The 5,897-nt window shown below is 32.5% G+C and overlaps 1 protein-coding gene across 2 annotated transcripts in view; it reads right to left on the reverse strand.

The window, feature by feature from the left end:
- The window catches only part of LOC108763588 (ribosome biogenesis protein WDR12 homolog), a 44,930-nt gene that overhangs the window by 5,026 nt on the left and 34,007 nt on the right, over positions 1-5,897 (reverse strand). The window lies entirely within an intron of this gene.

Here is a 5,897-nt window from a genome sequence, read left to right on the forward strand (position 1 = left end):
CTTAACTTAACATTTTTTCTATTCTCTTCTGAATCAGTTATGGAAGAAGTTACTTGTGGATAGACAACGTCCGTCATTTGTTTCCCTTTTTTTGTCCGATAATTATTCACAAAAGAATGGATTTTTTTTAAAAAAGATTGAAATCTGAGTTCGTTAGATGTATAATAATAAGAACGACATTTTCCTTTAAAATGATTTGAATCCTGAGTTCGTTATATATATAAGATGTTTTGAAGCGTATCTCAACTGTAAGGAAGGGAATCTTGGAAGGAGAAGGAAGAGAAGTGGTGGTAAAGTAAATTATTGCCATCTGTTATTTTTACTTAAAAACTATAGACTCATTAATACAAAGACTCACAAACCTTTTTATTTGCACTTCAAAACTCTTCATACGAAATACAAACGATTTAAAATAATAATTTTTACAATCGGAGGTTTTGTCCGGTCAAGTACATACGAATAGGGGTGCGTTCCGTTTCACGCATGGATCGCATGTAACGCAGCGCATCCGTGTGGCACCCAGTTGGACACGGTTCAATTGGACACGAGCCACTCACAGCGCTTGAGACTACAAAGCTCCTAAGCACCGGTCGCTGGGATTGCTGGTGTCCAATCGAGCCGTGATCACCCCGTTTGAGAAGGAGAGATCATATAACATATTTGAAAAAAAGGTCTAATCAATTTTTGAATATACTCAAATGGATTTCTGGCTCATCTTGGGATATATAAATCCTAACATGGCAATTAAATTTGTAAACGCTACCATTCTGGCCCAACTAGTGCTGAGTTCAGATTCCCACTCGAGTGTCACCCAGGTATTACTCCATCCTTATTGTTTATCGTACATTAGACAAGGCGTACATGACACGACATCTGGGGAGCATTTAGATGGGAATCTGAACACGCCTCAAAATGGAGCTCTTTTTGGTATATAAGTGCAGCCAATTCTTATATTGATATAATGAATTCTTTGCTTTGTTCCGCTTATAAATTGGCTTTGGGTATTCCCAGATCTTCATCCAATATAGTGTGCTGGAAATTTTCGAAATTACAATCTTTTAAGGAAAGAGTCACAAGACTGTCGGATAGTTTTCTATTAAAGTGTGGGCAATTAAAGTTCAATAAAATTTTAAATAAATTGGATGGTATGATTTATGTGACATCCTATAAAGAGGTGGCGAAAAGAAATATTTCTTTTATAGTCTATAGATCGAGAGAGATCGGGGACTTTAAACCAGCATTATATAAGTGGGATGCTCATCCTTCTTATTCTTATCCATTTAATTTGAGATCGATTAATCCACAGATAGATATGGGCTCAGGAATGTTGGCTAAAGTATGCGGGAATTCAATAATGCTTTCAATAATTTGACTAATTTTTATTCAGTTTCGGATCAAGAAATTAAAATATTTACAGACGGTTCTAAATCTCTGGATAAAGATAAAAACCTTAATATAGTTGAATGTTCTGTTTGGATACCGTCTCTAAATATTGAACTAAAATATAAACTGAACAATCTGTCGAGTTCTTTTTTAGCAGAAGTATGGGGTATTCAGAAGGCGATAGAATGGATAGATTGAACAGGGAGCTCTGTATTCAAACATTTGCACAGATTCTAAAAGTAGTTTAGATGCACTTTTACATAGAAAATTTGAGAAATTTAAATTGGATCCACTAATTAGAGATCTTCAAAATAAACTATTAGCATACAATAAGTCATTTCCAAACAGTAAGATACGTTTTACCTGTTGCCCCGCACACGTGGGAATCAGGGATAATGAAAAGGCGGATAAATTGGCTAAATCTGCATCAATTTCGGGAGAATTTCTGAACAATAAGATTGACTATAGTCAATGCATATCTAGCATGAAATCTAAATATGATTTAATTGGCGAATCATTTTTGTGTTCCCTCAACCAGAATGCGGGATTATTCTATAATAATTTGGCTAGTTATATAAGTTTAAAATCTTTTAAAAAATTTAAGTTTAACAGAAAAGATTTTTGCGTTGCGGTCAGACTTGTGACAGGTTATTCTTATATAAATAATTTTTTATTTACAAGGAATTTAAAGGATAGTCCGGAATGCGAATGTGGATTTGGTATTCAGGATATTGATCACATTTTCTGGGTATATCCAAATCTTAATATTGAATTTAGTTTGGAATTAACGAACAATTAATTAAATTAAAGATGTTTCCTCCATTGTTGATTTCCAGTATTATCGTAACTGGTAATATTAAAGCTATAAGCAATTTAATTAAATTTATTTAAAATAATAATTTAAAACTGTAGAATTACATAACTAATAAGATTTTATTAAAATTATTTTGTGAACCTAAAAAATTATTTTTATACGATCTATTATGTATAGGGGATCTCATTTCTCTAAATTGTCCAAAAATCCCTATAGAGAATCTGAAGTCTTATGGCTTTGTGAGTTCAAAGCAGTGTTAAGAGCTTCAAGTTAATTTCTAAGAAGAGATATATATTATATCAATTGAGACCTCTGCTCCCCGAGAAGGTTATTCATAGGATCCACTAGATCCGTTATTTTCGCATGGTACTGTGTCTCTATATTTGAGACGAAAAATCAATCAAGGGGAAACAGAAGAAGAAGAAGAATCCTATGCAGTTCATGCATACGATTGTAAACAGTCTAGATAAAAAATATAATTCTAATGGGCATTTGGAACAAAAATATTACGTTGCGGCTTTTTAAAGAATCTTGATGTTCAAAGTTACAAAAATTATATACGATATTAATTCGGGTAAAAAATTGTTCATGAATATAAAATTTGTATCTACACAAACATACATAAAGATGTATAAATAATCGTAAATATATATACTTATATATGAAACATGTCCATACATACATATGCTCGTATATCCTTCTTCTTTTTGTAAAATTACATTTTAGTGCAATAAAAATAATAACAATAATGAAGACTGTTCGTTTAAGAACGCGAAGGAAACTCCGGTCGGCGGGAAGGCACCCGTGAAGGTAGAATGAAGGTTGTGATCACGGTTGTCAGGTCTCCAGATTTCGCCTAGAGACTCTGCAGTTTTTGGGACCAATCTCCAGTTCTCCAGCAGACGGGAAAAATCTCCAGTTTTTCGCTCGCGTGGAGTATTTATTAATTGCATATTTAAATTACGTGGAAAGTAATAAGAAAGTCTGTGATTATGTTCGGAGTTATATTACGAATAATAAAAAAGTTTGTAATTGTGTTCGGACTGTATGTAATCTTGTAATAATAATAAAAAGGTCTCTGTGATTGTGTTGACACTTTATATTGGTCAAATATTAATAACAAAAAGAAAGTTTGCAACAGTAGCCGCAATATACGAATTAACCCTGCGCTTTTTTTCAATGAAACAATCGGCCGGCCTCCAGTCGAAATATGAAATCTCCAGCGCACGAACCTTCGGGCCCCAGCTGTACAGTGTCGGGATCTGGCAACCGTGGTTGTGATTTGTTTTGAAGCTCATATATTTATTCTCTTTACAAATAGTGTGAGGCTACATGTAATAATTACGAGTAATAATTACGAGTAATACAACAATAATTACGAATAATGTAATATCATATTATAACCAAATCTCGACCGCGTAATTGAAAGTTATGACAAAAATGCGTGGCGTCCGAGCCGTCATCAGGCGTTCCCGCGGTTTAAAGAATTGCTGGAGTGTCCTGTTTTCCCAGACAGCCATCTACGTTCTGACAACGTTAGAACGATATCGCAAACGCATGTTGAATACGTCGCCAAGATATTCGAGACGAGTCTGTGATGTACAGAGTATTTCTTCAGAATCTACTATGTCCGCGGTTTCTCATCCCGTAGACGTCGCAGGGAGCTCCTAGTGATGTACCGGTTATTCTGAGATGTATAAGTATGTCTTCAATACGTCTCCAGTACGTCTCTAGTATACGTGTTATCATAGTGATGTCTCTAGTATGTCATGTATGCATGCACATACATACACACATACATACATATATATGTATAATTTCGTGCACACGCTTGTATGCTGAACGAATTAAGTATTTGCACAGTGCAGTTGTTACTTTAAAATAGTAAATATTTTCAAAGAATTAAAATTCTTTAAAAATACTTCCTATTTTATGGTAACAACTGCATTGTGCAAATACTTATAATTCATTCAGCATGCAATATTTAATTAATATCATTTTTTCAAAAAAAATTTAGGTTAAATGTATATAATTTCGTCGATTTTTATTTAATAACACATTGTATTATACAGTTTTTTTGTATTATATAACATTGTATTATAAAATTAATTTTCTTAAATTGTAAATATAATTTTATCTTGTTTCGTATATATTATTGTCGCCGCAGTGCTATAAATATATATTTATTATATATACGATAGAGATATGGGAGAAAAACATTGCTATACATCTCACATGTGCTTGACATCACACTCATATGCCGTAGCTACATACAAGAAAAAAGAAAAAATGATATTTCTTACAAAGCTACTGCTCTATCTTATCTATTTATTAATTTAAACTTGCCTTAAAATACAAATTAAAAAATGAGATATGTACAAGGTACATCAGGTACTGCCGATGATTGCAAAACTTGACCAATCAACGGCAAAAATCGTATTAACTATCTAAGAGCCTAAAAAGCTCCTTTCCATCAACATTCGTTACCTCGTCTTACATTCGTACCTTTCCTCTCGCGATTATCTCTAATATTGTTAAGGGAATGCTGGTGGGATCCAATTATCGACATTGCAAATCTCCGAATTGACTACATGGAATAAAAAATCCTTTTACAGAATTAAAGTAAGAGCAAAATCCTGATGTGGAAATATAAAATGCACATAAAATTCCAATACATCTAAACAGACATAGTGGATATGAATTAGAAATACATTTTATGTTTTGTAATGTGTGTACATAATAATGCACATAAAATATAATTCTAATATTCACTCACATGTCTCTATATTATAATGTGTGTCTGTATATGTATGTATATACTTATATTTATTATTTATATATATAAATAGAAGTATATCCATACATACATACAGACACACATTATAATACTCATAAAGTTATAATATTTTGTGTTGATATATCTGCATGAATATCTGAGCATGAGAAACTTGTATCTTTTTTTGTTACACGTAACAAAAAGAAATGAAATAGCTACACACGTATGTGGATATGAATTAGAAATATATTTTATTTTGTAATGCGTGTACATTATATTGCACATAAAATATAATTCTAATATTCGCTAATATGTCTATGTTATCTGAATATATAAATATGAGTATCTTCTATCTCTTTTTATTATGGGCCTTCTACAATAAGCCATTAGTCATGAATCAGAAGTCAGAAGCTAAAAATTGACCAATCATAGTTGTCAATTTTTAACATCTGTTTTCTGATATATGACTAATGGCTTATTGTAGAAGACCCATTAGACGTAATAAAAAGAGATGGAATAGCTACACATGTATGTGTAATGTATCTATGTATTGACAATACACGTTACATTCTAAGTTAAAATGGCATTGAGAACGAAGGAAAAAATGTTATTACATTGCACGTGTATACATGTATTTCAAATACATGTTTGCATCCGAAGATATATTTATGTCACAGTCAGAGTGTTCTTTTAGTAAAAATATACTTATTGTAACTTGCTGTTAGTCAGTGTAAGCATTGACCAATAAGTGTATACATTTATTAAAACACTTTGATACACTTATATACATTTCATAGACGTACAGCGAAAATTATGCATATGGCTATTGACCATGTAATATATGTTGTTACGTTCTGCAGACGCAGATTCTTTTCTTTCGAGAGAATCGGCTCCGCTGCAACTACGATTGGCGCCTGCGAGAGG

Source organism: Trachymyrmex cornetzi, unplaced genomic scaffold (assembly GCF_001594075.2).
Source record: "Trachymyrmex cornetzi isolate Tcor2-1 unplaced genomic scaffold, Tcor1.1 scaffold37, whole genome shotgun sequence".
Taxonomy (NCBI): domain Eukaryota; kingdom Metazoa; phylum Arthropoda; class Insecta; order Hymenoptera; family Formicidae; genus Trachymyrmex; species Trachymyrmex cornetzi.